The following is a 24,118-nucleotide window of genomic DNA, read 5'->3' as shown; positions in this document are numbered from 1 at the left end:
AAATGAAGTTAAAACAGTTCTGAGAATATGATGGAGATTCATTGAGAATAAGAATTTTAGAGTTAGAAGGGCTCTTGGGGTTCATTTAATCAAGAGAAAAATTATTGAATTTACAAAAACTAAAGGCACAGGTAATTTGAAAATGCATTTATTGTGAAAGCCAATGCCTCCTCAGCATCATGTGCCATAAGAACTTATATCTTATCTAAAAACATTCAAAAATTACTTTAAAAACTTGAAAAAAGAGGATGGCTAGGTGGTGCAGTGAATGGAGCACTGGTCCTGGAGTCAGGAGCAGCTGAGTTCAAATCCATCCTCAAATGCTTGGCACTTACCAGCTGTGTGACCTTGTGTAAGTCACTTAACCCCAATTGCCTTGCCTTCCCTCCCCAAAAAAAATTTTTAGAAAATACTTGATGGTTCATTTTGTGAACATTCCAAAAAAAATCAACCAAAAAACTTAACCTTGAAATTCATCAGATGAATATAAAAAGCTGACACATTTGAGAAGAAACACCAGAGCTATAACTAGGCTATTTTACAGGAGGTCAAAACAGTTATGGGAAGTGACTATAGTTCAGAGTCTGATGTCAGGTCTAATTTCTCTGGAATAGGAGACCATCCAGTCCTGCTTCCTGTATTTTGTGGTGTAGATAGACCCTAGGAGAGGTAAATGAACAGTCACTCCCAGCCAAGGAAATATGTACTCTCCTGTAGAAAAAAACATCCATTCCTATATCCCTGAATGAGGCCTCATTTGCCTTGTGATAAATACTTCTAACTCCTGGCTAATGCCAAGTTATACATCTTGATTTTGTTACCTCTATGGCCTCTTTCAATAACCTCTTTTTCTTACAACTTTGAGAGACAGTTAAACATTAGTGGATAATGAGCTGAGCCAGGAGTCAAGAATGCCTGGGTTAAAGTTCAGCTTAATTTACTAGTTATATATATATATATATCTGGGCAAGTCACTTCCTTAACCTCAGTTTCCTCATCTGTCCAATGTGACTAAAAATAACAATGATACCTGTAGCACATGACTTTTGTAAGACTCAACATCTAAAGTTCTATATAAATGCCAACCAATATTATTTCTTTTTTGTACTTGCAGCTTCTACTTGGGCTACAACATGCTTATATTTCCTCTTTCCTAAAAATTACCCTCTCTTGACCCAGCTATATCTGGTTATCACCCTATCCCTCTTGACCCAGCTATATCTGGTTATCATCCTATCCCTTTGCTACTACATTTATAGAAAGAACAGCCTACATTCATCTACCTCCACTTCCTCTCCATCCATTCACTTTTCAACCCCTTCCATTTCTGTCACCCATCTGAAACTCTGCTCACTAAAGTCCTATTATTTTTGTGGCGGGAACAGTGTCCTAAGGTTTTGTTCCACCTAGGATGGAGCAAGATTTTCTTTTTTTTAAAAAAGATAATGAAAACATCCTTGAGGATTAATTGATTTAGGAGACTAAAAGCTTGGTCTATTGATGTAATTTCCCGATGCCTTTAGTACAAATTCAGGGCACATGATCCTCCTTCAGTCTGCTAACTTCTGACAATCATATACAATACAAAGGCAGGGAAGATGTGCCCAGTTAAATCAATGCTATATCTTTGCTGAATACCCTTTCTCTGCTTTGAGTATCCTTCCCTCACTATGGCTAAGTAAATCTTTTGTTAACTGTCAGATAATCTACAAGTGTATAATTTCATTTCTCTCTAGAAACTGAGGTACCAGACCTACATGAAGCAGTCCTGATCTAGCATAACATCTTTATCAACAAATTCAGTGGATCATCCTTCCTGACATCTTTGCAGCATCTGACACTATTGACCATCTCTTCCTTAGTGACTCCTTCCTTGGCTTTGATGGTATTGTACTCCCATCATTCTCTAGTGTGCTACAGTGGACCAAGTACTGTCTCTAGAGTCAGAAGATCCAGATTTAGATATAACTTCAGTTCTATCATCTACTAAATGAAGGACTGGACAGATATGATGTTCATCATATCTGACTTTTGAGGTCCCTTCTGAATTTAGATTTATCATCCTACCTTTCTAAGTATTCCTATCTCCTAATCTACTTTTCTTTATTTTTTTCCAAATACATTTCCTGAGTAGTCTCATCAACTCTTATGGCTTTACTTCTTGTCTCTATGTGATATGACTCTCAAATCCATAGCTTCATCCCCAGTTTCTCCCCATTGGCTCTTCATCACATATTTCCAGCTCTGTTGGATATGTTCATTTGAATATCCCACAGGAATTAACAGAATGATTTCAACCTGGGGCAAAGTCTCTTATAGAGTGTTCTATGATCTGTCTGTGACCCTTGTGGTGTTCACTATTTTTTGTCAGTGACTTGAATGATTGCACAGATGACATGGTTGGTGGTTTCAATACTATTTATCTTTATTTTAATTTATTTTATTTAACAGGCATTTATTTACTCCCCCTCCCATTCCCCTTCCCACTGGAAGACAGTGGTTCTTTCTTGAACTAAACTACCAAGCATTCAAACTCTATTGCAGAGAGTGTAATTCTGATGGGCTCATGAGGAGTTGTTCAAATGCCAAATGCATGCTTGCCAAAAAGACTTTTATGGAGAACTCACACAGGGCAAGGGCTCTCATTGTGGTCAGAAAAAGTAATACAAGGATGCTCTCACGGTCTCTCTTAAGAACTTTGGAATTGATTGTATGACACGGGAGACATTGACACAGGACCACCCAGCATGGCATGCCCTCATCAGAGAAGATGTGGTGCTCAATGAGCAAAGCAGAATTAAAGTAGCTCAAATGAAATGTGAGATGCACAGATTTCTGAGAATCCATCTCAAATGCTCACATGGTCTATTTGTTTCCAACCTGTGGTAGAGCATTTCAAGCTCCTGTTGGTCTGATTACATTTGGACACATTGCAACTTTACTCTAACATAGTGATGTCATTTTGGTCATCTTCGAGAATGAAGGACAACCAACCAATCAACCAACCAACCATTTAGCAAAGCACTTGGAACATAGTAAGTGTTTAAATGCTTTACCTACCTACTTCTATAAATATGGTATATGCTATTTTAAAAGAACAAAATTGAGCTGATTTTAACTAACACATCAATGGAGATGACTCAAATTTATATCTCTTTTCCAATCTTTCTTTTTAATTACAGATCTGTATCTCTATACTCCTATATGATATCTCCATTTGGAGGTTCCATTGGTACCCAATGCAACCCAGTACATTCAAAGCCAAACTGATTGTCTTGTCCCTTAAATCTTTGAATTCTCCATTTATGTCTCTGGTACCAGTACACAGTTTTACGTATTTGAAACATTGAGTGTATCTTTGATTCTTTCCTGTTCTTCACACATCAAAGGGTAAGTTAAAAAGGCCTGGCCATTCTGCCATCAAAACCTCTCCCTCTACCATCCCCTCCTTTTCACTCCCATTGTCCCCAACCTAGTACTGGAACTTGCTACCATCCTACTGGGCTATTGCAATAGTTTCTAAACCCGACTTTCTCCTCTAGTCTATGTCCATCCTTACATCACCTTATTCATAGACCTGACTATGTTACTCCTTGGTTCAAATATAGCTACCAAGTAAAGGCAAAACTCTTTTGTTTGTCATTCAAAATGTTACACAATCAATTACCTTTCTACTCTTCTTTCATATTATTCCTTTCCATTTTTATATTACTCTACATTCTAGTCAACCTGAATTAATCTATATTTTGGGAGCATGTTCTATCCTTGCCTCCATGCCTTTTATTAAACCTTTCCCCTATGCCTGGAATACATCCCATCCCTCTCTTTGCCTGTTGAATTTGCTATGTTCAGTCATTTCAGTTGTGTCTGACTCTTTGTGACCCTATTTGAGATTTTCTTGGCAAAGACACTGGGATGGTTTGCCATTTCTCTCTCTAGCTCATTTTATAGATGAGGAAATTGAGGCAAACAGGACTAAGTGACTTGCTGAAGGTCACACAACTAGTAAGTGTCTGAGGACAGATTTGAAATCAGGAGGGTGAGTCTTTCTAATTCCATGCCTGGCACTCTATCTACTGGCATCTACTGTATCTATATCTAGGTGACTGAATTTCTATCCATCCTTTGAAATTCACTGTCAATATCCCCTCCTCTGTGATGTCCTTACCTGGTCCTCCAACAGTAATAACCTTTCAGATATAACACAGTTTTCGTTTCACAACTTTCAAATGCACTTAGCATATAACATTATGACTTATTGTTGTATGCTGTTGTGTTATGCCCTGCTAGATTATAAGCTACAGGGAGGCAGAAACTGAGTCTGAAGTAAAACTCCATCTCCTTCATCACATAGCACTTAATAAATGTTTATTGTTATTATCGTAACCACTTTTTAGGGTTGGTATGATGAATGTGGTACGTTGACCCTAAACGTACAATACATCTATAAGCAGTTGATGGTACAAGCAAACTTGGGAGGCTAGTGCTGTCAGTCATTCATTAGGCTAGGAGATTTACAGAATGCACTTAGAAAACTCACTCTGCTCCCTTCTTTGAGGTAACGTATTTCATCCAGCTCATCCTTCTTTGGGGGTAAAGCTTATTGTGAAAACCCTTGGGACCAACAAATAGCCTGAACAGAGCTTTTAATGTGAATGCAATATAATCTTTGTTCTGTCTTCTTGTAGCCTGGAGCTCCTTATTGGTTTATGCCTCAGAAGAACTCTGGCCCTGAATAATATTTTCTTTCTCCCTCTATGGTACCTGAATATTCTTTTAAATATATAGCTTGAGATTTTGTCAGTTTTCACTAATCAAAGTACAGCTTTGGTTTTAAAAAAACTCTAAGACTGTAAATCAGCTTCCTTCTTTTTTTTCTTTTTGAAATTTTATTTTATTTTAAATTTATGGAACAAGAATTTCCATAACATATTATAATAAAAAAGATGATTGCACATAAAACTGCAAATCTACTCTGCATGATTTGTTATTCCTTTCAAATATACAATGAAATTATCATGTAAATATCTTTTTTCCCCTCCCCCTCCAGATGGCTATCATTATAGCCAAATGCCTGTGTGTATGTGTGTGTACATATGCATATGTTATATATAATTATTCTATACATATTTCTATTTGTTAGTTCTTTTCCTAGATGCAGATAGCATCTTTCTCCATATGAACTATATAGTCCCATATAGTTCTTAAAACATTATTGCTGTTATTGTATACAGTGCTCTCTTGGTTAAGCTCATTTCTGCTTCTCTCTTAGGGTTTTATCCTCACATCCCAATCTCACTGCTAGTATCCATGTAGGCAAAACTTATACTTATTCAAATGGTTATTTGAATTTTAATGCATTGGCACACATATGGTGAGAAAACACTTAATATAATTTTCCTACAGGGAACAGGTAAAGAAAGGATGAATAATGAGTGATTACATCCTTCTTGACTTCTCTGTAGTCTTTTACACTCTCAATCACCCACTTCTACTTATATTCCCTTCTCTTTAAGTTTTTATGACATTATTCTATTTACCTACCTATATGACGTCTTCTCAATATCCTTTGCTGGTTCATCATTAGGGTCATGACCACTAACTACAGGTGTACCTCAGGGCTCTCTCCTGGACCTTCTCCTCTCTATTCTATTTTACTTGATGATCGCATCAGTTTCCATGGCTTCGGTTATCACCTCCTCCATGTTCCCAAATTTACTTATCCAGTCCTATCCTCCCTGCTGATCTCTGGTCTCTCATCCCCAATCGCTTTTTGATATTTTGAGCTGGAAGTTATAATGTCTAGTTTTCCATGCTTGTTTCTTCATGTTTCATTACTTATTTGGCTTTTATACCTACTACAAGCCTCCTTTAAGGTCAAAGTTCAGAAAGCATTTTAGCTAATTTGCCAAAGGTGAAATTTTTTGAAATATAAAGAAGACTAGAAAGTGGCTTGCCTACCTACAAGAAATCCTGACTCATCTCAACTTTATTCAGTGTATAAACACTTTTCTTAGGACTTCCAAAAGGCATACTACATTTATCTGAGCCTCTTATTATGATAAGCAAAATATTTTAAAATATTTAAAGTAACGTAATTTAAATAAACAAAAAAACCCAGCTTTCCCATAGTTTTTAATTTCTTGGTCTAGATTGCAAGAGAGGATTTTCTGAATTCTGAATATTCAGTTTCACTAATAATCTCTAAGTCACTTGTGGATGCCAGTGATGATGGTGTGGGATAAGTGACTTTCCCAGGAATTGAAGAAGTCACTGTCATACAGGGACAGAGAAAATGGATCTCCTCACATCCCTTCTCTGAGACTTAAACTAGATGACATCCCCTTTCTGTAATTAGGACAAAGGCTATGATTCCTCTTCCACCCCACTCCCCAGCTAAAATGTGCTTTTTCCTTTTGAAAAATAGTCTTGGAACTGAGAAATGTGAGGTTATGATTACAACTTAATGAGGCTTGTAAAAAAAAATCAGGTGCATCCAGATGAACAGTATCCTTCAAAACAGTCATATAGAGAGGCTCTGTCAGAGCTTCTGCCAATTATCAAAATATAGTTGGTTCAAGCTCTTCTTCTCAAATTGTCTTAAGAGTCTGTTTAAGAGTCACACAAGAAAAACTCATTACTCTTGGATGTTTCTACTTGGATATTTTTTCTCAGTCTTCTTTTGTCTGCCCAGTTCCCAGTAGATTTCACTTGGTCCCACCCTTCTCCCAATTAAGCCCTTTAAAAAAACTGCCCTTATTAGTATACCATCAATCATTTGATGTGATCTGAAAGATATGGAGAAGACCATCTTGAGTATTTCCCTTTCACTACCTGCCACTTTATGGAAATCCTATCATTAACAATTTGTTCCTTTGGCAAAAGACTCTGGGACATCTCTGACATCTTCTTGGAGGGGGTAACAATATAGGAGAAATGTTTCGTTGTTTCCAGTCATTCACATCTCATTATGAATCAATAACAATCACACATTTATAAAGTATATTGGTTTCCTAAACATTTCATATACATTCTCTCATTTCTCCTTCATAATAACACTGACATATGTAGTACAATTATCTTTATCTTGCTTATACAGATGAAGAAAATGAAGTTCTGACAGTTGTGATCATCAAATTAGAGCTGGAAGGAATCTTAGAGTTCATCTCATCTACTATGTTTTGCAGATAAGGAAACTGAGGCTGAGAAAGGTAACTTGTCCATGAACACATAGAGAGTAATTGCCAGTCTCATAACTCCAAGTTCAGTTAGAGACCTTAGCTATGATGGCACATAAGAGTTTTGATGGGAAAAGAAAACAAGGAAGAAAGGTTGAATGGGAGAGAAGTAGAAGAAGAATGAAATAACCCAGAAATATAATGTTTATTTGTGTGTTGGATATGAAAGTATTTAGGTATCACGTATCTTAGAAAGGAAGGGAAATAAAGACTGGAGAGAGGCATAGGAAGGAGGATGAGAGAATACAAAGGCAAGCTTTGCTCTCTCTCCTCCTTAAGAAAAGAGAATACTATTTTTTATTGTGTCTGTTGCTCCAGCACCCAGTGTGGTTCCTTTACACATGGTAGGTGTTTAATATACATTTGTTGGCTTGGGTTAGATTGATCAATCCTATGGAGCAGCCCTACCCAAAACCCAAGTAATCAGAACAGAATTTTGCGTACAAAGTAAGAGTTCAATCGATGCTTGCTGAACAAAGCAAGGCATGAACTTCATTCCAAATTGAATCTTATTATTTATTGCATCATGAGATAGGATCTAGAGGAACGAACCAGAAAATGCCAACTTACACAGTTCTCGTTTAGTGATTATCACCAAATCTGTTCCAGGGCAAAATGTTGTCACCGCCATCATTAAACACAGCTGCTCTTTGAGAAAATTATGAAAATTAGGCTACAGGCAAACTAGTAAATTTTCTACACTCAAATCTCTCTGGCTTTGCAGAGAAAACAACGTTTTCATGGCCAAATGTGAATTATAAAACTGGTTTTCTTCCTACTGTAAATTTTTCATGAGGAGGCTTTATTCCTCTGAAAACATGAGTTTCTGCAGTATTTCAGGCAACTCAGTGCTTTTCCTCACTTTTCTACATTTGCAGATAATACTGAGTTGTAGCACTAAGGATGAAGAGGATGTGGCTTCATCTTTCCATACCTTTTAAATAGTTTGGTACTCTGGTATATTTTTTAGCTTATGGGAGTATATAATGCCTTCACAGACGCAAATTCCACTTTGTATGATTCACTCAATTCTCATCCATGATCTTAAGTACATATTTCATTGAGGAGCAAATTTGTTAAAGACTTAACTCTATTTTTGTTTTGAATATCTCAAGTGTTCCAATAAAATGTAGTGGCTATTCATCAGTTATCTTTCGCAGTAGTATAGCATTGATAGAAATGAGCATTGGTACTGAAGAGATGGACATTTATAGCAACATCAGATGATAGATTCAGAACTAAAAAGAAGTTCAGAAGTCATCTACTCCAACCCCTTATTTTATGGGAAAAAATTTGAGATGCATAGAGATATGTACAAGATCAAGTGGATGGTAAATAACAGAGCTGGGGTTCCATTTGAGATAACAGATCTAAAGCTGTTAAGTGATCTTAGAAGTCATTTACTCCAACCCCTTGTTTTACAGGAAAAGTCTGAGACCCATAGAGGTTATGAGATGTGTCCAAGGTTAAGTATATTCCATTTCAGATAACAGATTTAAAGCTGTTAAGTGATCTTAGAGGTCACTAATCCAAATCTCCACCCCATTCTTCAGATAAGTAAATAGAGGACCAGAGAGGTACAATGACTTACCAAAGGTCGCCTGGTTCATAGGATCATAGATTCATAGGATTCTAGATCTAGAGTTAGAATGGAGTCTTTTTAAATTGAACTCTCTCATTTTACAGATAAGAAAAAATGAATCCCAGGGAAGTTTAAATGATTCATCTAAGGTGACCCTGGTATTAAATGGTGAATCTAGATCATCTAATTCAAAATCCAGTGTTCTTTTTACTCAGTCATTCAATAAGCATTTCTTAAGCTCCTACTGTGTGCCAGGTACCAACTGTTGGGGATACAAAAAGAGGCAAAACAAACAAACAAACAAATAAATAAATAAAATAATAAACAACAAACAAAATGGGAAAAAAATTCTTGTCCTCTAGGAGCTTACAATTCAATGCGAGAGACAAGTAAACAAATGTGTACTAACAAGCTAAATATAGAAAAAACAGGAAATAACTAAATGAGGGAAAGCACTAGAATTAACAGGGGTTGCAAAATGCTCCCTGTAGAAGATGGGATTTTAGTTAGAACTTGAAGGAAGCCAGGGAAGCAAGTAAGTAGGGGTGAGGAAGGAAAGCATTCCAGACATAGAGGACAGACAGAGAAAATGCTCAGCATCAAAAGATGGAATGTCTTGTTCAAGGAACTAGTAAGTCAGCCAATGTCTCTGCATCAAAGAGTATGTCATGAGAAGTAACATATAGAAAGAATGGAAAGGTATGTGAGGGTGGGGTGGGAGCTAGGATCAATTATAAAGGGCTTTGAATGCCAAACAGAGGATTTTGTATTTGATCTTTGAGGTGATAGGAAGCCCCTGAAGTTTACTGAATTGGGGAGTAACATGGTTGTACCTGCACTTAAGGAAACATCAGTTTGGTGACTGAATTGAGGATGGACTGGAGTGGGGAGAGAAGAGGCAAACAGTCACACCAGCAGGATATTAAAATAGTTCAAGCAGAAGGTGATGAAGACTTCCCCCAAGGTGGTGTCAGTATTTCTCCCTAAAGGAAAAAAGGGAGCATGTTCAAGAGATGTTGTAAAGGTAAAATCAGCAGACCTTGGCAACAGATGTGGATATGGGTGGGGATGGGGGGAGGTTAGAGATATCCAGTGTTCAAGGATATTTCTTAGGTTGAGAGCCTGAGGAACTGGGAAGATGGTGTTGCTCTCTATAGTAATAGGGAATTATGAAGGGGAGAATGTTTAGGAGGAAAAGTCCTAAGTTCATTTTGGACATGCGGTGTTTAAGATGTTTACTGGACATCCAGTTTGAGGTACCTGAAAAGCAGTTAGAGATATGAGATGTGACATTAGGGATCAAAAGAGAGGTTGGGGTAGAATAGCTAGATATGAGAAACATCAGAATAGAGACAGTAATTAAATCCATGGGAGCTGATGAAATTATCAAGTGAAGTAGTATGGAGGGAGAAGAGAAGAGGGTCCAGAACAGAATCCTGAGGGACAGCTGTGGTTAAAGATCCACCTGAATGAAGATCAAGCAAAGGAGATTAAGGACAATTCTGAAAGACAGAAGGAGAAACAGAAGAGAGTGATGTTCTGCAAGAGGGTGATCAATAGTGTGGAATGCTGCAGAGAGGTCTAGAAGAATGAAGACTGAGAAAAGGCCATTAAATTTGGCAATTAAGAAATCATTAGTAAATTTGGAGAGAGCAGTTTCAGTGGAATGATCAATTCAGTGGAAGCTGAATTCTAAACGCTTAAGAAGTGAGTGAAAGAAGAAAAAATAGAGGAATCTACTGTACAGTTTTTTAAGGAATTTGGCCACAAAAAGCAGAAAATATGTAGGATGATAATTATCAGGGATTGAAGGATTAAGTGGGGATTTTTTGGAGAGGAGACATGGGCATGTTTGTGGGCAGTAGTGAAGGAGCCAGTAGGAAGGGACAGATTGAAGATAAGTGATAAAGTGGGGATGACAGAGAAGGCAATATATTGGAGGAGATGGAATGGGATCACTTGTGCAAGTGGAGGGATGGGTCTTTGGGAAAGTAAGGGCACCTCTTGGAGACAAATATGAAGGAAAAATAGTGGCAAAAGGTATCTTAATGAAATGAGAGGAGGAAAAGGGGAGAAGAGGGAGCTCACTGAGAATGGCTTCAATTTTTTCCTGCAAAATATGGAGTAAAGTTCTCAGCTGAGATGGTACAGAAGGGGGAGCCATGGTAGATTTGAGCAGGGATTGAAAGACCCACTGAGAAGAGTGAAACAATGAACTGATCAGATAGGTGTAGATGGATTGCCCATAGTGGTAATGAGGGCTCACTCCATTGGGGTTGTGTAACATAAATTTGTAGTGGACCCTCAGAACAGCTTTGTGATTCTCTTTGCTTATGTTTAGCAGCATGTGTGTAGGAGTGAATGTGGTGGATACCGGAAGTCATCCAAAGCTGAGTCTTGATAGGACTCAAGAGAAGAGGGGAATGTAGAGTTGAACTGGTTCACCAAAGGGTTATGATGGGGAAGAGAAAAGAGAGCAGTTAGTGCAGGGGAGATGGTTTAAGAGAGAGCTGAGGGGTCAAGAGATTGGAGGTCATGAAGTAGATAAAGAGCTGGGTTTGGTAAAAGAAGGCAGAAGGAAAGACAGAAATAGAAAATAGATTATGATCAAATAAGGGAATTTCAGAGTTCCTGAACATGGAGGTGATACATTTGTGAGTGATGGCAAGATCAAGAGCATGACCTTGAGGAGTGGGTAATGGGAAGAGAGTATGTTGAGGAGCTGAGTTGTTAAAGTATTGAGAGAGAGTCAACACACAAGTCAAAGTCCCTGAATATGAGGCCAGGAGTCAGAGAGGAGGAACAAATTGTAAGCCAAGTATCAAACTCTGTAGACCACACCTTCTAGGGCTTTTATTGAGTGATAGATATGAATAGCATGGACCTCAAAGGAAAAGTTGCTGAGTACCTGGAAATGGTAATGGGAAACAAGGAGTATTTCAGTTCTCCCTGTGTTGACCTGTGAATGAAGGTGCAGTCAGTATTGGAAAGAGTGGCCAGAGAGACTGTCATCTGGTGAAAGCTAAGTTTTGATGGGTGTGGTTAGGTGGCTCAGTGGATGGAGCACTGGGCCTGGAGTCAGAAAGACTCAAGTTCAAATCCATCCTCTGCCATTTACTAGCTGTGTGACTGTAGGAAAGTCACTTAATCTCTGTTTGTCTTAATCCATTGGAGAAATAAATGGCAAACTACTCCCAGCATTCTCACCAGACATTCTCCATATCACTGATGGGAGATCAGGGAGAAGACAAAAGGCTGTAAGTAGAAGGTAGAAGCTGCTTTGTGCTGAAACAGATGGTTTTTGGCCCAGTCAGGCCCTTTGCTACCTTCCCTCAAGGGACATGGGCAGTAGAAGATGAAATGCATCTAGTGAGAGGAAGGTCTTATTCCTCCTCTCCTGCATTAGGAGGAGAAAATCTTGGTCAAGAAGAAGACACTTTGGAACAGCTGAAAGTCCTCCAGCAGGTTGGTTGCCTCCTTCCCTCAGAGGAAACACTTGGTAGGTGTCAGAGAATGGTTTGACTCTTCTCATATTTCACTCTGCTGCTTCCCTGTTGAGTAAGACATTGAAAACACTTCACAGTTTTCCAAATGAAATTTAATCTGATCTCCTTCTCCTCAGTTCTGAATCCATCACCTATCTGATGAATATAAATACAAAAAGATATCAGTATCACACACACATAAGTCAGTGCAGTTTTAAGCTTTATGAGCTTAAAGACTTTTGGAACACCCTGTTTGTGTGTGTGTGTGTGTGTGTGTGTGTATACATAATATATACATGCATGCATGCACACATACATACATACTTATGCATATATACATACTGAGAGAACTGCAGCTGAAAAAGCATAGCAAGACACAATAGCTTTCCATTAAATAAAAGGCCCTCTGCTGGTCATTCCTCAAATGTTCAGGAGCTCCCCAGAACTCCCGAAAAATCTCAGAAGAATCAGAATTGAAATATAACTGACTCATGAAACAGGGAATTGTAAAGACTGTTGGAAAACTGATGCTTCTTTTAAGAAAATTGTTCCAGGAAAGGTTCATTGGGAGAGTGGAGTTGGAAGAAGATATTTAGAAATTATTGTGATGTTAGAAACAAGCCATCAATAAAACTTTTTAAAAAATCAAAATCTGTTTCTAAGCAATACTTACTGAGACATTAGCTTCTCCACTTTAATTTTTTTCTCTCTTCCACTATTTGGTTCCTGTTGGATACTGAACAGGTGTGTGTGTGTGTGTGTGTGTGTGTGTGTGTGTATTCTATATCCTCTTTATTTAGAAGAGAAGCCAGTGATCCTTATTCAGATGCTTATGGTTTTTTCCTCCATCAATTATTGCAATGGTCCTATTTTCTTACTTGTTATAATTAGTTATTGTTCCTTTCAGTGTTGACTGAAATGTTTCAGAAGTGCCCTTGATACTGACTTGAAACGAGTGTCTTGTCTTTTAAATAGCTTCTAGATAGAAATATACCAAGATTTCCATAGAAGAAATATAGATCCATTAAATTTTCATTGTACTGTAACAATGCCCTTTAGAATCTTCTACTGAAATGAGATAAAGACATAGGTATCTCTCTGATTTCTCAGGGGAAAATCTGACTTCAATCAAGTGCATCCCTTCATTGTGTCCTGATTCCTTTGTCCAGAGGTCTGCTGGGTAATGCTACCTCTCATCTCTTGCTCACTCCAATAAAAAACATTTGGTAATATTAGGTTGTAGTGGCAATTTCTGCATCACTGTTTCATCTCTGTAGAATCCCAATGGCCCCAGAAACACCTACATTAGGAAAACAGAATTGTTGAGACTTTCAAGCAGTCAAACTACCTTAATCCTTTTTTAGGATAGAGAAAGGAGAGGAAAGCCAGATTTCTACCCTCAAGTTTATCCCATGGCAGAAAGCCACACAATGGGATGGAGGTAGATGTGAGATCTGTACACTGGTACCTAGGATTAGCAGCCTCGTTTTTCCATCCACTATCCTTGAATTTGAACTTCCTGATCATCATGAGGAAGAATATTGATGGCTGCTATATGAGCTAGGTCTACTGATCACTATGAAGCTAAGTAGCAAATGACTGAAATAGAGGTGGCTGGAGGGATTGCTGCAGGTACTAAGGGCTTAGTTCATTGAGATTCTCAGAGACTTGCACTTCAGAGACATCCATATTGGTTCAGAGCCACTTAAGTGGTAGCCACTGTGATACTTCTGGGCTAATGAGGTGGAAAGGAAGATTAATTTTCTTATTGTTTTTTTCCTGATTTCCTCTCCTATATATTGTGATTTGGGGCTGGGGTCTCAGACACATACAGCTTTCCCATTATTAATTTTTCCAGTAAGTCTTTCAGTCAATGAGCATTTATTAAGTGCCTACTATGTAGTAAGCATTATGCTAGATGCTGGGGGTACAAAGAAAGGCAAAAGGCCATCCCTGCTCTCAAGAAGCTAATAGTCTAATGAAGAGATGAATAAGAAATATTCAAGACAAATTGGAAATAATGGTGGGAAGGCAATAGCACTGAGGGATCAGCTTTCCTTCTTCAAGGTTTGAGAGGATAAAAGGAAAGTTTAGAGAGCTGGTTGGATCCAGGTGGTAGAACATTAAAGGTAGCAGTATTCAAACTATTTCCTTAAGTTATCTCTGTGTTCACGAAACTATATGGCGATAGCATGCCAAATATCTGAGTCTCGTAAATGTGGGAAGTCATGGAATTGTGGCTCCAGGGCTATAGATATTATCTTTTTAATAGTTTTAATAATATTGCGTTATATAACTCCAAATGGGCATGGGGTTGAGTCCCTTACTGCTATGACCAACCTAGGTGTCTGTAGACTGAGTACCCTCTGGTGGTCAGTTGGGATACTACAGTCTTTAGAAAATTAGATGCATGTAAGTTAAGGTCATTCCTAGGTCTCAAGTTTGACTGAGGCAATGCCCATTCAGTGATTAAGACCAGAAAAGAAATGATGTCATGGTCCTCTTCAAGAATTAAGGACAGACAACAACATGCTTGTAACCAAAAGTTACTACAATGAGCTGGTGAAGCAGGAGAGTTCTACCTGGAGAACAACTCAGATTTTATACAACTTTACTGGCTAATTATTATAGAGACCATTGAGAAGACACAGCACATGAGGAATTTTTGACCAATAAAACTATTATGGTGTCCCTGAGTATTTGCATAGCTCCAGCTAGGTGGTGCAGTGGATATGATGAGGGTTGGAAAGGGGAGATGAGACCCCCCAAAGAATAGAGGGTAGGGACAGGTCACCTGGAATGAATTCATGAACTCAAGCATTCTTGAAGTCAAGGTAGTAAAGATTTATTACACTTTTCAGCAAGAAAGCATTCTTAGGGAACCTAAAACCTTAGAGGGGTACAGGTAAAGTTTATATAGGATATTCTATAGTAAAACACATGCCCAATATGCTAACTTGGTGATTCAGGGAAGGATTAGGGAGTGGTTAAGAAGTGGTCAGTTCTTAAAGGAGCATGAACTTTTATTATGTACTGTGCAGAGTTCACCAAGAAATAGCCCAAAGTGGGGCTACGTGGAGGTGTGGTTTTAGGCCTGAAAATCACTAAGTCAACTAACAGTCAGGGATGACTGAGAATTACCCAGGGTGCTCCCATCGATGTCTTGTTAGACAAGATAAATGTAAGGGACTGTACATCTGTCTAAGTCTAGGATATGTATGATAGGACAGTGAGTAGTAAATATCTTTATGACCCAGTACATAGCCAGTTTAGCCAGTATACAGCTGGTTCAAACTAATATATTCTATAGGTACAGTTGGCTACTGTATCAGGAAGAGAGATCTAGGGCAAATTATCCTTGGACTGGGGAGAAACTGCCTGGGACAATGTTTTGAGGTTAGGGAAAAATGTGATTTTTAGAGTGAAATGTAATTTTAGAATTGGGGTCCAAGCACAGGCACCAAGCATCAGATAGAGCAGCAAGCCATGAGTCAGGGAGACCTGAGTTCAAATTCGGCCTCAGACACTTACTTACTAGCTATGTGACTTTCAGCAAGTACTTAACTCTGGTTAACCAAAGATTCAAAGATCTTTAAAAGTATAAAATGACCTGGAGAAGGAAATGACAAATCACTTTAATATTTTTGCCAAGGAAACCCCAAACAGTGTGGGAGAGAGTGTGAACGACTGAATGACAAAAACTGTATACCGGGAATTGTAGCAAGTACTTTATAAAAATGGTTTCATCTGAGTCTCACAATAATGCTGCGAGGTAGGTGTCAACCTTCATTCCTAAAACTCTCAGTTTCAACTTCTCTCCCTTCCTCCTTCCCCCCCCCATCCCCACTGAGAAGGCAAGCAATTCAATATAGGCTATACGTGTGCAGTTTTGCCAAAAGATTTTCATGATAGTCATGTTGTGTAAGACTAATTATATTTCCCTCTATCCTATCCTTCCCCCCATTTATTCTATTCTCTCTTTTGGCCTTGTCCCTCCCCAAAAGTGTTTACTTCTAATTACTCCCTCCTCCCATTTGACCTCCCTTCTATTATTCCCCCACCTCACATCCCCTTTTCCCCTACTTTCCTGTAGCGTAAGATAAGTGCAAATTGATTGTGCATGTCATTTCCTCCTTAAGCCAAAAGTGAGGAGAGTAAGCTTCACTTTTTCCTTCTCACCTCCCTGCTTTTTCCGTCCATTGACAAAAGCTTTTTCTTGCCTCTTTTATGAGAGATAATATGCTCCATTCCATTTCTCCTCCCAATATATTCCTCTCTCATCCCTTGATTTTATTTTTTTAGATATCATCCCTTCCTATTCAACTCACTCTGTGCTCTCTGTCTATATACATATATATATATCATATATATACATATATACATGTGTGTGTAAGTAATACTGAGAAAAGTTTCAAGAGTTACAAATATTATCGTTCCATGTGAGAATGCAAACAGTTCAACATTAGTAAGTTCCATAGGATTTCTCCTTACTGTTTACCTTTTCATACTTCTCTTGATTCTTGTGTTTGAAAGTCAAATTTTCTTTTCAGCTCTGGTCTTTTCATCAAGAATGCTTGAAAGTCCTCTATTTCATTGAATGACCATTTTTTCCCCTGAAGTATTATACTCAGTTATGCTGGGTAGGTGATTCTTGGTTTTAATCCTAGTTCCTTTGACTTCTGGAATATCATATTCTACACTCTTTGATCCCTTAAGGTAGGAGCTGCTAGATCTTGTGCTATCCTGGTTGTATTTCCACAGTACTCAAATTGTTTCTTTCTAGCTGCTTACAATATTTGCTTCTTGACCTGGATACTCTGGAATTTGGCTATAATATACTTAGGAGTTTCTCTTTTCAGATCTCTTTCAGGAGGAGATTGGTAGATTCTTTCAATATTTATTTTGCCCTCTGGTTCTAGAATATCAGGGCAATTTTCCTTGATTATTTCATGAAAGATGATGTCTAGGCCCTTTTTTTGATCATGGCTTTCAGGTAGTCCCATAATTTTTAAATTGTCTCTCTTGGATCTATTTTCCAGGTCAGTTTGTTTTTCCAGTGAGGTATTTCACATTGTCTTCCATTTTTTCATTATTTTGGTTTGGTTTTGTAATTTCTTGATTTTTCATAAAGTCATTGGCTTCTATCTGCTCCATTCTAAAAGAACTATATTCTTCAGTAAGCTTTTGAACGTTCTTTTCCATTTGGCTAATTCTGCTTTTTAAAGCATCCTTCTCCTCATTGGCTTTTTGGACCTCTTTTGCCAATTGAGTTAGCCTATTTTTAAAGGTGTTATTTTCTTCAGCATTTTTTGGGGGTCTCCTTTAGCAAGCTGCTGACTTGCTTTTCATGATTTTCTTGCATCACTCCCATTTCTCTTCCCAATTTTTCCTCCCCCTCTCTTACTTGATTTGCAAAATACTTTTTGAGCTCTTCCATGACCTCAAATCATTGCACATTTATTTTGGAGGTTTTGGATGCAGACGCCTTGAATTTTAGGTCTTCCTCTGATGGTATGCATTGTTCTTTCTCATCTGAAAGGATGTTCACCAAGAAAGTGTTCTTCTATAGTCTTATTTTTTTTCCCTTTTGGGGCATTTTCCCAGCCAGTTGCTTGACTTTTGAGTCCTTTCTCAAGAGGAGGGTATACTCTGGGGACCTATAAGTTCTCAGTTCCTCCACAGTGGTATAACCAAGAGAGAGGAGTTTACTCCTCTCCTAGCCTGCACTCTGGTCTGGGAGCAACCACAAGCACTCTTCTGCCCAGGATCTGTGAGAAGGATTCCCTCTCCAGAGCCTCCACCAGCTCCATCACACCAGTGCTCTTCCTCATCCCTGGGCTACCACTCAGGGCTGAGACCCAGATCAGCTGCTCAGTTCCCCCAGGGTCTTTAAGCTGAGGGCTCCAAAAATGGACACTGCCACTGCAGTGGCTGTTGCTGGTGGGTCCAGACCACATTCTCTTCTCACGCAGGTGAAAGACTTTCTCACTGACCTTTGAATCTGTCTTTGGCGTTTGTGGGTTGAGCAATCTGGGAACTGCTGCTGCTGGTGGCACCCTGAAGCCTCCTCTGGTCCTGTCCTGCCATGCCACAGAGCCCGTGTTGGGCTGCACTCTGCTCTGAGTCTGGTGTAATAGACCTTTCTTGTTGGCCTTCCAGGCAGTCTTGGACTGGAAATCTCTTTTACTCTGTAATTTTGTGGCTTCTGCTGCTCTAGAATTTGTTTAGAGTCATTTTTTACAGGTATTTTTATGGGCTATGGCAGGGGGAGCTTCTACAGGCCCATCTTTCTACTCCACCATCTTGGCTCCACTCCCAGAATCAAGATTTGAACCCAGCTCCTCTAACCTCAAATCCAACATTCTTTCCATCGTGTCAGTTTCACTTAAAATTTGGAAAATATCATTTTCCAGAAACCAGCTAAGCATGAGTGTGCCTGTATATTGAAATGCAAAGATCATAGGATCATAGATTTTGAACTGGAAGGGACTCAGAGGTCATCTATTCCAAGCTCTTTATTTTATAATCATGGAAGAAAACTAAGTCTTGGCAAAGAGTGGTGATTTTCCTAAGGTGACAGATTTTGTCATCCAGTTGTTTCAGTCAGGTCTGACTTTTCATGACCTCAGTTGGGATTTTCTTGGCAGAGATCCTGGAGTGCTTTGCCATTTCCTTCTCCAGTTCATTTTTATTAATGAGAAAACTGAGGCAAAGAGGGTTAAATGACTTGCCCAGAGTCACACAACCAGTAAGCAGCTAAGACCAGATTTGAAACTCACAAAGATGGGTCTTCCTGACTTTAGACATGGCACTCTATCCACTGTACCACCTCTTTAACTAATAATATGAGAGAATAAATATTTTTAAAGTACTGACTAGATATGAGACACTGTGCTAAGCAGTAGCGATACAAAATAAAAAATGAAACAGTCCTTCCCTCACAGAGTTTAAAGGGCCCTAAATATATATTATACATCATATAATATAATATATAATATTTATATAATATTTTATCGTAACTATATAAATAATATAGCAACATAATACATAACATTGATGTGCTATATTGTAAATATATTATAATTATAAAAATTATATCATATTTTATAAATATGACATTATTATATAAATCACATATGTAACTATTGCCTATATTTGTTTCCCACTTAATTTCCAATTTTCAGCACACACAAAAATGTGTTAAATAGGAGCAATGAAAAGAAGTTAAAAATGAGACAAATTCAGACTTGTAACAAGGAAAAACTTCTTAGTGGTTAGTTATCCAGAAATAGAATGGGATGCCTTGGAAGGTAATTGGAGATCTTCAAGGAAAGTCTGCTGTCCAGTAGTCAGTTGTGTTGAGGTAGGCATTCTTCTGTGGGTAAGGGTTAAATTGGAAGCCTGCTGAAGACCTTTCCCATCCTGATTCTCTGTGATTCTTTGAATGTGTGAATACTCCCTACTTCCCCAAAAGCTTCAACAGACAATTCACTTCTCCAAGAAAGGCTGAATCAGAAAGTAAATTGAATTCATTATGATAAGCACAGACGCATGGAAACCATCAAATCCTCCCATAGACCTTCAGTAAGCAGCACATTTAATCACTTCTCCAGTAGCCAGCCCTTTCTCCCAGTCAGCAAAACTGATGGCTAGTTATTCTAATCAATTCAAAGAAGCACTCATTATGCTCAGTAGTATACTATGTGCCAGACAGCTCTGTGCTAAATGCGTGGAGATCAAAAGATAAATGAAATATGACTCCTGCCCTCCTGAAATTTACAAGGTCTGGTATCCAATGCTACCTGGTTGCTGAGCACATTGTGTACCTCTACCATTCTGTGGAACAGAAAAGATAAATCTGTCTTCACTCCCCCAGGTCAGACTTAGCATAAAGATGTTAATTCAGTCTTGAAAATGATACTGCACCCACTACCTACAAGAAAGACCAGACCCAGAGAAAATCAGGTCTTAACCATGCCATTAATAGTGTATCTCTAGGGTTAGGATTTCATGCAGTGGATGTGGAAACCCCCAATTCATATGTCTCAGGAAGAGGCCATAAATGACATGTTGAAACATATAAGACACAAGTCAATCATTATTTCTCTTCATATATGGACCCTGGCTCTTTTGCTTAACACCTTTTGCAGTAAAAATTTTCATGCTTTTTGGAAAGTCACCACTCGGGTGGGGGAGGGGGTGGAGGGGAGGATTTATGTCATATAAAATTAGGTGCCAAACACCTGTCTTTCAGTTGACAAGTGCGTTAATTATTTACAGTGATATACATAGCCAAGGTTATCTGTTGCACACGTTCTCCTCACTACTGTCACCTCTAATTATCTACCTGAAGAGGACTGTACCCTGGGGTCTGCTCCCCTGATTGCCATTTCAGGAAGGGGCCCAGCTATGTGCACTTTATTATCTGTTCACTTTACTCTCCCAAACATCAGAACTCTTCATCAGCAACCTTGCCCAACTTGAGATATCATTGCTCTGGAACTTGCTTATCCTATCTGCTGTTCATCCTTCATTTCACTTTATTTTTTTCCATCTTTCATTTTCAGAAAGTACCAATGATATTATGAGAGTGATGTCTTGACTTTCTTATGTATTGGATTTAAGTGAGTCAGAGTTGCACAAGGGCATCAGCCTTACTCTTCCAGGATCATCAAAGTCAAGTGGCAGAACAAAAACCAAGACAACTGGTGATGGTCTGGGAGGCATCTTCGATGTCTGACCAAGCTCTAAGTGCCCACAGAACCTGCTTCAGCTATCTTCACAGCAAGTTGAAACAAACTGTTCTCATCCACTCATTCTGCCAGAAGACACTTTCACATGTTTGGGGTAGAAATTCCCCTAACTCACTAAGTCTGCCAGTTACCCTCAACTTGGGTAAACCCAATTGGTGAACCTCTGGACCAGATCAGCATTTCATGAAAGGGTTAAGCCATGCTCACTTCATTCTCAGCTTATTTCACTTTCTGAACCTTCTCATCAGCAGACTTGGCCATGTGAGGGTACCCTTCTCCCTCTCCCCTCATTTTCCAGTCCCCCTTTATGTTTTATGTTTCCCTAAAAAAATATAAGCTTCTTGAAAGTAGGGATCATTTTGTTTTCATGTATATGTATCCTCAGTACTTAGCACTGTACCTGAAATAGAGTAATTGCTTAATAAATGTATTATCAATCTATCTATCCATCTATTTATCTATCTATCATCTATTACCTTTCAACTCTACCAAAGAAAACTTTATTAATAGTAAAGTGATTACATTTTTCAAATATCTCACTTCTGATGGAAATATCTCATTGGTCATGTCCTGATTCTTGGAGAAGTATTTTGCTCTAAATTTCTAGTATTTCTTTGAGGGTTTTGGCTCTAGAAACATATTATTCTGAGAAGAGCTAGGTGGTACAGTGGACAGAGCACTGGGCTTGGAGTCAAGACTCATCTTCCTGAGTTCAAATCTAGCTTCAGATGCTAGCTGTATGACCTTCAGCAAGTCACTTAACCCTATTTGTCTCAATTTCTTCAACTGTAAAATGAACCAGAGAGGGAAATGGCAAACCGATACAGTATCTTTGCCAAGAAAACACCCAAGAGGGGTCATGAAGAATTGGACATGACTTAAAAATGACTGAATGAACCATCGTATTCAATCATATATGAATTACCTGATCTGAAGACAAACAAACACAGATAAATGCACTGTAATTTCAGGGACTGTCTTCCAAATTTATTTAATTTTTTAAAATTTTGCTATACTATTTTAAATTAGCTATGCTTTGACAAGTCCAAATTATCAGACTTCTGGAATGACAAAAATGGTGTAAGTGAGTGGTGTTAACCTCAACTAGGAATGGGGACCACTAAACTGTAATTATTGCATATTGACTTAGAAAACCACATATTAACATTATCTATGTTCTACTATGTTTTTATCTATATTGTTAAATAAATCCTAATTACATTTTAATCTGGTGCCTGTACTTGGGAGTGTTGAGAGACTGTGGGACTGTTTGATACCTCTGAAGTACACCACTGGGGTGGGGTGGGGGAGAGCTAAGCAAACACAAAAACTCAACTAAATCATCAAAGCTTGAAAGCTCACAAATTGTGCTAAACTTTTCATTTGGAAGGCTTCTTTCAACTGATCTTGGAAGGCTCTCTTTAGGGTAGAGCTATTCTACTACCATATTACATTTCCCCAGTATATGCCAGTAAGATTAGAAATGTACATAAACCAAAGAAAACCAATTTATAGCAAAAGATATTAAAAACTTGTATTTAAAATGTTTTTCTTCTTTATGCTACATTGTAACCAGAATTCCCCATTACATGTCAATAAGATAAGAAATATACATAATCCAAGAAAAAGAAATGCAGGGGAAAAGATATTAAAATCTAGTCTTAGAAGCACTTTTCCTCCTTATGTTAATCTTTCGTTTAAATTGTGCCCTCTCTCACATATTTATATACATAAATTTACATATTCATGTATATTTCTAAAATAATAGTATAATATCATAATATATTTATATATCTACATACATATAAAATTATACAAACACATATATGTGTACGTACATTTTATATATATATACATATATATATGCAGATTTATCCAAGACACATGATTTGTTTTCTTGTGATTCAGCCTCCAAAATGTTAATTTCATTTTTTACCTTCCATAGCTAAAAATGAAGTTGACATTTGCAACTACTGAATGGCAATCACTTGATTACTGGTAATTTTTTTTATTTGTCTGAATTTAACTTCAGTTAAATTTCCCAGTCTGGGAAATAAAAGATAACTTCCATTTCATTGGAGGTAAGTACTTAGAGAGATATATGGTACAGTGGAATGGCCATTGACTGTGGACTTCAAATCCCATCTCTGATGCTTACTACCTCCGTGAATTTGGACATTTAGCTTCCTTAATTACCCCATCTGTAAAATTAAGGGATTGGATTAGATACCCTTCAAAGTCCCTTTCATGTAATCCTATGAAAATTAAAAAAAAAACTCCTTCATCCCTTGCCAATTAAGAATCAAATGAATAAAATAAATAGCAGTCTGTTCTTACCTCCAGATAACTGCCAGCTCTGAAGGATGGATAAAATATGAGGAAAGATTTAATTTCAATAAATAAGTGAGTAGCAAGCCTCTAACCTTGGGAAAAGGAGCCCTCACCTTGTAAAGAACATTAGTAACACAATCCACAACAGAACAAGAGCGTTAGTCCAGGCAATTAGAACTGTTTAAAGAGAGAGTCAGCCTCTTCTTGTCAGATCTCAGGCTAAATGCTTAGAATGACCAAGCCTGCTTCCCTCTGCATTGACGGATGACATTCTCATAGATTCTCATCATGTTAAACATATTCTTGGCTTTCAGGATAAAAGGAACTTGTAGCTTTTGTTTTTAAACTTAGACATATAAAATGAAAAGACATTAAGATTTTTCATGAGGGTTTGGTATTATGGGACATACCTGGGAAATAATTTACTGTTTGGTATCGAAACTCACGTGGGTTGAAGGCAGTAAAGTTCTGGAATAGGAATAGGGACTATATCTATGATTTCATAGGCTTGGAAAACTCCCACTGAGGATTTTTCTCAGCCAGTGTAGCCTGATACTCCTCTAGAAGTTACAATCTTAAAGAGTTGCCTAAAGCACTGAGAAGTTAAGTTACTTGTCCAGGGTCACACAGCCAGTTTGTGTCAGAGTTAGGAATGGAATTAAGGTCTTCTTAGCCTCAGGGTCAACTCTTCATTACACCATACTATTTTTCTTTCTGTCAAATAAGAAT

This window comes from Notamacropus eugenii, chromosome 1 (genome assembly GCF_028372415.1).
Source record: "Notamacropus eugenii isolate mMacEug1 chromosome 1, mMacEug1.pri_v2, whole genome shotgun sequence".
Lineage (NCBI taxonomy): Eukaryota > Metazoa > Chordata > Mammalia > Diprotodontia > Macropodidae > Notamacropus > Notamacropus eugenii.
The sequence above is the reverse complement of the archived record's forward strand: the minus strand, read 5'-3'. Positions refer to the sequence as shown.